This window comes from Diceros bicornis, chromosome 18, assembly GCF_020826845.1.
Source record: "Diceros bicornis minor isolate mBicDic1 chromosome 18, mDicBic1.mat.cur, whole genome shotgun sequence".
Classification (NCBI taxonomy): Eukaryota; Metazoa; Chordata; class Mammalia; order Perissodactyla; family Rhinocerotidae; genus Diceros; species Diceros bicornis.
In genome coordinates this window covers 3,688,053-3,698,303 of record NC_080757.1, presented here as the reverse complement: position 1 = coordinate 3,698,303, position 10,251 = coordinate 3,688,053, and the positions used below count along the sequence as shown (strand labels likewise).

Sequence of the window (10,251 nt, the reverse complement as noted above, 5' to 3'; positions counted from 1 at the left end):
CCCCCGCCCTCCCCCCTTTAATCATTTCCGTGGGGACAGACACCCCATCCTCCCAACCCTCGCTCCTCCGCGTGGACCCGGGTTTTCGAGCCGCTCCGGCCCCCGGGGGCCGGGATGAGCCCCCGTAGGGACGGTTGGAGGCAGCGCCCGGGCGGCTCCGGGACGGCCGCGCCCGCCCCTCGCCCGCCGCGCCGCCTGCAGCTCGCCTCCCTCGGGCGCGCCGAGCGCCGTGTCCCGCGGGTGGGCGCCCGGCTCCGCGGCGGGGGTCCCGCGGGCGCGCTCAGCCGAGCCCTCCGCCCGCCCTTTCGCTGTCTCTCTGTTGCACCAGAAGTTCACATGAAAAGCAAACGCAGCGAAGCGACCGGAACGTGCAGGACCAAAGAGCCTTAAAAGATCAAAAGTCCCCTTGTCTCCACGACCTCGTGGCGCAATGGTAGCGCGTCTGACTCCAGATCAGAAGGTTGCGTGTTCAAGTCACGTCGGGGTCACTGCCCTACGTTTTCCCACCTGCCCAACTACAGGATTCGGGCCGCTCGCGATTTCAACCCGCCAGAAAATCTGCCCATCCCTGCTCCTGACTCCTTTGCAGCAAAGAGGTCAGAGGAGTTTTAGAAAAGATGGGCGGTGTCGTTTTCATATCTGACGGGGATGATCTAGGAAACGCCGGGAGGCGCTGGTTTCAAGCCTGGGCGTCCACACTGCAGCGCTGCCTACTTCCCCTTGCACTGCGACCCCTTCGCCGTGTCACCAAACATGTCACCGGAAAAACTATTTTTAAAAAAGGTGGGCTGGCCGGCCTGGTGGCGTAGTGATTAAGTGCATGTGCTCTGCTTTGGCGGCCAAGGGTTCACAGGTTCGGATCCCGGTGCGGATGGACGCACCGCTTGTCAAGCCATGCTGTCGCAGGTCCCACATAAAACAGAGGAAGATGGGCACCGATGTTAGCCCAGGGCCAATCTTCTTCAGCAAAAAAAAAGAGAGAGAGAGAGAGAGAGAGAGAGAGAGAGAGGACCAAGAACACAATAGAAAACAGGTACAGAACAAAACAGTTATTGGAAGATGAGAGATAAATTATTTTTAAACACATGAAAAGAAACTTCTTTCATAAGAGAAATGCAAATTAAAATTCAGTGAGTTATTTTTAACCTACAAGATCAGTTAGCCTTTGATCAAAAAGCCTATGTTAAATTGCATCCTTAAAGCTATGAAGGAGAATAGAGGAAATTAAAATAATTAGAAAAGAATATTTTTCATTCAACCAGTTTAGAGAAGTTCTCTAGTATATTTTTCAATATTGCTTCTCTTCGTTTTATTCTAGACTTTTCCCAGGAATGCCATTTAACCTTCCATATGGTGGATGATTACCATCAAATGGGTGGATAATTATGCTTCTCTATACTCTGCACCTCTAATCTCCTCTCAAAATGTTTCCTCTGTCTTCACATTTTCTCTGTCTTTGGGGTATGTGTTCAGGTTCGTCCCTCATCTGGGATTCCGTTTCCTGCAACTTCAGTTCTGCTCTTTACTTGACAGAGTGCACTGTGCTTCCACCATTGCAATGTTAGTTTCTTTACCGTGCATACATGTTTCATTCTCCTCTCTTTTAAACTCAGCCAGTTGTTCCATGAGGCTTTTCATGCCTCTTTTCAAAGAGGCTGTATTTTGGAGCATGCCTCACATTTTTTTCTGAACGCTTCCATCATTTTCAGTGGTACGTTTTTCTTCTACCAGGAACTCTTCTCTTTTCCTGGTTCTGCAGAATTAAAAACAACAACTTGCTTTTATCTCTTACTCATCCTCTAAAATTATTCTTACTCATCCTCTAAAATCTGTTTAGACTCCATGTGAGGCAACAGATGGGGAATGTGGCTAAGGCTTGGTCCCGTTCTCTCTTCACTGGTGGGGGTCAAATCCCTTCTCAGATCCACTAGCTGGAGGACAGGTTGAGGGCACAGCTCCCATCCCCATTGCCAGTGCTCAGGAGGCTGTCCCCTAGGGCTTTATTGCAGTGTCATTTTTTCCTCCTCTCCTGTATAGTTCCCTTGCTGCTGTGAACCAGTGAAATGCAATGAACAACCACCATGAAATCAGTAATAAACTAGAGATCCTACATTTCAGCATGAGTTTTAACTTGAATGTCTGAAATAGGTCTTGCCTGCTCGGATAGGGCGGAAAACAACACCTTCTATTCACTTAAATCTTCTATAATTAACATTTTAATTTAATGCCAAACAAATACTCTGAAATCCTTTAGATTCTTCCACCTTTCAAGAATTTTACATTTAAAGAATCTATTTTGTAGATCTTATAGCCTAAGAATTAGTTCTATGCAAACTTCATTAGTTTTAAAATTTTAACGATGTCTTTCAAGTTTCTTATATGAATTGATAAAATTCCCTTCTGATATATTCATAAATCAAGTTTTAAAAGGTCTACTTGTCAGTAGACGTTTCTTTGTAATATTAATACTTAATTGTAAAACTTGTAATATTACAATAATTGTAATTGTAATTGTACAAATTACAAATATTACAATTGTATAATATACAAATATATTATGCAATTTGTACAAATAAATACAAATAATATATGTAATATTTTACCATTACAATCTCTTTTTTATTATAAAAGCAGATTTTCAATCATCAATTTTAACCCTCAGCTCATCTATTTCAGATGAATAAGCACTTGTTCTCCCAACATTGAGAAAAAATCAGCATGCATTTTTAGAAAAACTGGGGCAAGAGTATTTTTTGTGGGCAAAGTACCACTTCTTAGAAGGAAAAAGTAGAGATGAGGGGAAAGAAAAAGAAAAATTGCCTTACACTTAATTTCAAAGGTTTATTCCACCTGCATTAATAAATCAGATATTTTTTAAAATTTCAAAAGTTCCCATAGATTATTCTGTTCTATTAATATATTTGTACATTCTTGCTACACACCAAACTGATTGTGTTGCTTTATTTTAAAAGGAAAGTAAAATTTACAGATTGCAGAGCCTTGCCACAGGCGCAGTATTTGATACATTTTCTTGACCCATTGTCCCTCCCAGTGATGGTGCTTCCTTAGCTCCAGCCAGCCTGGGACACGTGACCTGCTTCTCCCACCAGAGGGATGCTCTCCTGACAGATGCCAAGCAAACTGCCTTTCGTCTCCAAGGAATTTGAATTGGAAGCAAATGGAACCCAGTGTTTGTTTCAGAGGACATTCTAAACAAGTACAAATGGGAGAGGCGATCATAAAGTGACTTTGTTTTCTATCACCCCTTAAAAATATATTCAGTTTGCTAGTCCTCCTTCTCATAGATGAAGGAGCTAAGCAGGGGAGGGGGGGGGTGTGTGAAGAGAGTGAGGGACAATTCCCATGACTTTTCTGGTCACTTTGTGACAAGAAACACTCCCCAGCCTGTGATTGCAACATCCATCCTATGTAGCAGTCAAGTCTCTGAACATGAGTTAATGTTAGGGCTCCTCCCCTCCTGGTCTTGTGCTTGCTTCCACCTCTCTACCCACAGCTTGCTAACCGTGTCTCCCACCCCTTCAGGGTCAGAGAAGGGGAGGGAGGGGAAACAAGAAAGTCTACGTGGGCAGAAGTGTCTTCAGCAGGGCGCCTACTCTCTGGGACATTGGTGGAATTTTGAGAGACTCCCTCAGTGCTGAGGATCCCTCTCCTGCTTTTCTCTTAGCCCTCATGAATGTATTTTTATTTCAGCTGGTTGCTCTTTATTGGATCAACACCTAGAATTCTCTTCTAGGAGATCTGATCAGCCCTCCAGGAAGCCCTGTGGATAGCACCTAAGAAGAGCCCATGCACACGGATCATGTCTAGACCACGGGAAGAACTCATCCATCTTTTGCCCTCAGATTTGCCTCCCAAATGTGTGCAGACACCTTCTTTCGACTTGACCATCTCTTGCCCCTTAGGTTTCTTAGGCAAAGATATGCATCGGGCCACTAAGACCTCAAACTCCTGGTGATGCATATCAAGCTTTTCAGGAGGCCTGTTAAACCTTCTCTCACTGCGTTTTAACTACTGGGCAAGCAACCTCCCCACCCTCTTTCCTTTGCGAAGTTCTTTCCAAAAGTTTAGAAGCCCTCTTAAATCTCCTCTCAGAACCCTTTCATACTCTTGATATGGGTGAGGACCTTAATCATCTGACAGTTTTTCAGCCACTATATTTTTTTCCCAGGTCCATATGGTGATCTGCCTCACGACTCACTTTAGCTATCTGCTGTCTATTGTCTTAGATTCTTGGCACAAACTTCCATTTTACCATCGTGTTGCACTTAAGCAATGGAAGGGAAGGATTGGAGTGCAGGCAGGGGCAGCTCTCTGCACAGGAGTGGGTTCCCCACAGGTCCAGGCCTGGCGTGCTATCTAGGATGGCTCTACCAGGTCATGACTTGTCCACCATCTCCAATTGTCTCCCCTCTGGCTCTGTCCGGTCAGCACACCAGAGCCACACTCCCACGGAGGAGACTGCCCCAGTGGCCCCTCCACCTTGCCTCCTAGACCCGAGCTCTGGTAGAAGAGAGAAGGACATTTCCCTTTAAGGCGCCGCCTGCCAGCACGGAGGGCGCTGTCCGGACCTCGGTGCTGAAGCATCTCGGTTCTCTCCGTCCTTAAAGGAAGCGTAGCCTCTGCGTGCAGCAGCCTCCATTTCCACCGTGCCTGCACTCCAGATCCGGGCCACAGAGGGCCCAATAACCCACAGCCATTCTCTACTGCCTTCCGACCACCGGGCCTTTGAACCAGAATCTCCTCAGGAGGTCCCGTCTTCCCTGAGGAGGCCTAGAGAGGGCCAATGGCTTGGCCAGAGACTTCTTGGATGAGAAAGGGAGGAAATCTCCACTCGACTTCCCCTGAAACAGGCAGGAACTCGCGCACCACGGACATCTTCGCTGCCGGCTCGGACCTTTCCTGAGCTGTGAGGGGAGGCTGGCCCCGAGGGAGCTCCTCCCACTTTCCAAGGACTCAAGCCTTCCCAAAGGCCCTCAAGAAAATCCCTAAATTCCTCGCATGCACATTTCATGCAAAAACGATACCTCCCCCTCTAGTCTGGGTGACTCTAGCTGCATGGACATTCCCACCCCTTACTCCCAAGTCCAGTCAGGGAGATGCACTCAGGCGTCCCTAATGAAGGGCAGAGCAACTTCGGATCAGGACTCTCGTCCTTGAGGTTGACATGGCAAAGCTGCCCTGGAAGTTTTGCAGAATGTGGATGCCAGTGATTTGGGGGAGCACGAAGAAGCCCGGTACAGCTTGTAGGGGCAGCGGCCAGTTCAGAAAAGAAGGGCCGGTAGGAAGCCCGAATGAGCCAGATGGGCGCCCGTAGCCAGAACCCAGCCTCCACTGGACTCACCAGCTCCTCTCCCGCCAGAGCAGCAGCCCAGGGGCCTCGCACCTCCTTAGCATCAGTCAGCGATCATTGTGGGATCAGAAAGGAAACGAGGTCGTAGTAGAGAAAAAAGAGTTTTGAGAGGGCTTCCAGGGAGGAGCCTGCATCCAGCCCTCAGGCGGCTGAGGCGAGGGTCCTGTCCCGCAGGTTAACCTAGCCCCAGCTCCTACGACCGCCAGGTAGCGCTCTGCGGACCCCGGGACTGTCCAACCACGCCAGGATGAGGCTTCCTGAGATGGAGTATTGTGCTGCTTGCTGAAGCGTGTTGCTGGACCTTTGCAGCCTGCATCCTTCCTTATCCAGGAGACCAGCTAGCATGGGAAGACGTGCTTCGGGAGTCCTAAGTGAAGGAGGCTGATGCCAGCCATACAGAGGCTAAGAGGTAATTCAAGTCTTCACCCTCATGTATGTGGATCACGTTCAGGACACATGGAGGTACTCAAGGGGGCAAGTCCCTTGCGGGAAAACGCCTTGATATTCATCCATTGCCAGATGGTTATTTGAAATTTATCATTTTGCTACGCCTTCGTATAGACACATTAATGATACATTTAACAAAATTTTTAATTAAAACATTTTTTTGTTTGTTTTTCCCTTCCAGCTTCATTGAGGTATAATTGACAAATCATTTAGCAAAGTTTTTAACAGCAATTTTAGTTAAACACTTGGCCAGTATTACTCAGCAATTTCCCTAGCTATGAGTAATCATAACATTTAAATAAAACTAACAGATAGTGATACTTTTGTCCCTGTTTTGTTTCATTTTCCTTGGTTTATAAGAGTCTTAAAATTTGAAATGGCATTAAATAAATCAACACTTTATTAAATACTAAGGTTTTGTTTCTTTATAAAGAATTAAATGCTAAATATCTCAGTTGCCTTCAATTTGGCTTTGCCTGGTGTAATCATCCCCTTTGCACCCAAAAGTTCTCTTGGGATATCTGGACGCACTCTGCTGTAGTGACGGACGGGCACCTAGGATGAGTAGTCCCACAGAACTCTGAGTTTGGTCCTCGCATGCAATGAGTTCACTGTGGTCCTGATGTTTCTAGATCCTGGTATGGTAATTACTAACCCTGACAATTACCAACCCTGTGAGTGCTGGGTCTGTAGATCGGAAACACCAAGCCAACAGGTGCATTGCACGTGCGGACCTGGCTAAGAGGTTGGAGCCAGGACCCTCATATGCATTCTTCGTGCCTGTGGGAAGGGCTTGGCAGGCTGCAATGCTGGGTGCTGACTTAAAGTTTATGGTGCAACAAATCTCAGCACGTTTTAGTAGGTTTGTTGTAGTGTTATGGGTGAAGAAAGTCTTAAAACATTTTAAATGCATTCAAGGATTGGGCAAATGGGTAATGGGATGTTCTTGGGAGCTACAGGTCTCACTTGAAAAAGAGGACATTGAAATATGGAATGAGTGAAGGCAAGAAAAGGCCCTAGGGTGCAAAACAACTGGAAATGTCTGTTTGAACTCGTGATATCTTAAAGTGGTCTGTGTAGTATATGTGCTTGTACGTCTATACAAATCTAAACAAATGCACAGTTTGCATGTACATGTGTACATCCATACAAATCATCTACATAAATACATATATGCTTCTGTGCATGAGTATTTGTATACATGTGTATGTAAATATATGTGTAGGTATTTCCTAGCTCTGTCCACTGTAACGGAAGACAGGCAGGGACACCCCAGTGGCAATGAGCACACCTAGTGACCAAATCATGATCGCTAATATTCCCCGCTAATAAATAAGTCAAGGCTCTTAGATCACGGTGCCAGCAGTGTTGGTTTCTGTGAGGCCTCTCTTCCTGCCTTGTGGACGGCTGCCCTCTCATTGTGTCCTCACATGGCTTTCCTCTGTGTGTGCACAGAGAGAGGTCTCTGGTGTCTCTTCCTCTTCTTACAAAGACACTGGAGCAATGGGAGTAGCACTCCCCCCTTGTGACCTCATTTAACCTTACTTACTTCCTTAAATATAGTCACATTGTGGGTTAGGGCTTCAACAAGTGAATTTAGGGGGCTACACAATTCAGTCCATAACACAGGGTGAGGCTGATTTCAGGGCTAGATCACAGTAGGTACTAGACAACCCTGGAACATTTTCTTCAGAGACAAAGCAAAAAACTATTACGAAAAACAAAAGACAAAAAATATATTTGGTGTATTTGCTATATCACAAAGAAGCCAATCAGCTAGTAGCCCCAGCCAGGACAATTTGAGCATAAAAATAATTAAATACTGATTATTATCAGATAATAAATAGATATATAGATGACAGATGTGAGATGACTCCTGCTTACAGGACAATATCAAGGGTCAACTTATAAAGGTGGGGAGATTGCTTGTGTTGGGAAATTGTCATTTGGCCACCATCATAGTAAAAATGGATCAGGCAAGAATCATCCGCAAATGTTAAACATTAGGAAACTAGGGGGAAATTACCCTGAAGAGCAGGATATTTTTATTGTCTTGAAGTATCTCCCCACACACTTCTTACTGATTGCAGGGGAAAAGACATCAATTATATGTTATAGATATGGGATAAAACTTTCACCAGGTAATCAAAATTATTACCAAGGATTTTTTTTCTTTTTACCACTTACCATGAGGGACAGATGGACATTGTGCACCTCTGAAAAGGAGGCAAAACCTTACCTCTACCCTCTTAGAGTCCTTGGCTGGGCTTGAAAATTGAATTGACATAAGACAGATGAACAGGAGAAAAGCACACAAATTCATTTAATGTAAGTTTTACATGACACTGGAGCTCTCACAAAGAAATGAAGGCCAAAAGAAGTGACAAGACCTAAATGCTGTTTTACTGGGTTGAACAAAGAGAGGCAATTGTGGAAAAGAAACTAAAATATAGGGGGAGGCTACAGGAAGATAAGAATTATTTTCACAAGGTCTGTGTGTGCAGAATTCTCTGAGCCTTGACTCCTGGTCTCTGGGGATAAAAATGTTTCTTTCTTCCTGGTACAGGGAGGCCATCTCTCACATGGGACTTTTATTTCCTGCTTTCAGGAGGAAAAGGACATCAGAGTGCCATTTTTCAAGTGGCTTTAGCTCAAAATATGTCAAAGTGGCATATTTTGGATGGCATGTTCTGGCCCCCTTCACTTCCAGTTGTCAAACCCTGAAAAAGACACAGGGTCACCCATGTCGTCTTTCAACTGAGAATGAATAAATTGAATCTCATTATGAGTGACAGAAGATAAATCTAAACTCTGCAACCTTCTTTTTAAAAATGGGAGAAGGGATGTATACTGTTAAAATATGCCCATGTCATAACTGACACGGAAAAGTTGTGGAAATACCCTAGTCTAAAGAAGTAAAAGATACTTGGCAATTAAAAGTAGACTAGATCCTATACAGTAGAGAGAAAAAAAGATATTTTAAGTCGTTTGACAAAATTGCGATACGGACAGTAGGATATATAGAACTATTGTATCAAAGTCAAATATATAGTTAACACACCCGTCGCCTCACATATTTACCTTTTTTTTTTTGGTGAAAATACTTGAGTTCTACTCTCAGCAAATTTCAATTACACAACATGGTGTTATCAACTAGAGTCACCAAACCCTCAGGGCTGATTCATCTTATAACTGAAAATTTGTACCGTTTTACCAGCCTCTCCCTATTTCCCGCACCCCCTAGCCCCAGGCAACCACCGTTCTATTCTCCATTTCTATGAGTTCAATTGTTAATTTTTAAAGATCCTACATATAAATGATACCATGCAGTATTGGTCTTTCTCTGTCTGGCTTATTTCACTTAGAATAATGCCCCCTAGGTCCATCCATGTTGTCGCAAATTTTAAGGCTAAACAACCCCAGCTTTTCAGGACCTTGTGATTTAAATTCTCTCCTCTCTCTGCATCCCCTCCTCTGGTTACCTCCTGCTTCAGATCTTAGCTCCAAGGCCCCTGGAGACATCCAACAAAGAAATATTTATGGAGTGCTAGCTACATTCTGGGCGTTGGAGTTACAGAACAAAATCAGCAGGGCCTCTGCTCTCGCGTGTGGATGGAGGCAGACCACCACCAATACCCGAACGATGAAACAAGGTCGTGTCACCACCACTGACGGCTGTGAAGAAAATCAAATCGGTGCTGTGCCGACGAGCGATTTCAGACTGGCTGTCAGGGAAGGCCCTCCCAGAAAAGACACGGGGCTGAGATCCGGAGGAGGAGGAGGCGCCAGCCAGGAGAAGATTCCCTTCCTCAGGGGGCCCCAGTCAGCTCTCCCCGAACCTTTGTCACAGCCCTGGCCCTGGTTTGTGAGTCCACGTCACCTGGACCGCTGGAAGAGCCACTTGGCTGGTTTCCTTGCTTCCCTGCCTGCCCTCCTTCAGCTCATTCTCCGCACGGTGGCCAGACAATTGTGGCTCGTCAGTGAACATCGCCCATACGACACGGCACAAACCCCAGATTCCGCCCCGCGCCGCGTCTGTGTCGCAGGCCCTCCTGGGAGGCCTTCCCCGACCGCTCCCCTCGAGAGCGCCCTGGGACCTCCCGGCACCGTCGCACCGCCTGCTTTGGTTTCTCCTGCTGTCACAGCCGCAGGCGGGCTCTCGTGCAGGCTTGTTGGTCTGCACCCGGGGCTCCCCACCCCGCGGGGCAGGGACTCTGCCCACCGCCGAGCCCCCGGGGGTGACGCCCGCAGGGGCAGCCAGCTGGAGGCACATGCAGCTGGGCAGGAGGATTGTGGGCTGGGACCTGAAGGCCAGGGAGCTGGGCCCTTCAGAGCCTTGCGGGGCACCTAGGGAGAGGCCGCCTTTCAACCCAGAGCTGCCAGCGGCTCCCTTTCCTCGGCTGGGGATGGGGGACGTGTGGCTTGTTCTGAGC

General features: G+C 46.5%; 1 non-coding gene across 1 annotated transcript; it reads left to right on the top strand.

Annotated features, from left to right (window-relative positions):
• The first annotated feature begins 416 nt into the window (after nucleotides 1-416).
• On the top strand, nucleotides 417-488 carry TRNAW-CCA (transfer RNA tryptophan (anticodon CCA)). Its single transcript has one exon. It is a non-coding gene; the product is annotated as a tRNA-Trp (tRNA).
• Nucleotides 489-10,251: the final 9,763 nt, after the last annotated feature.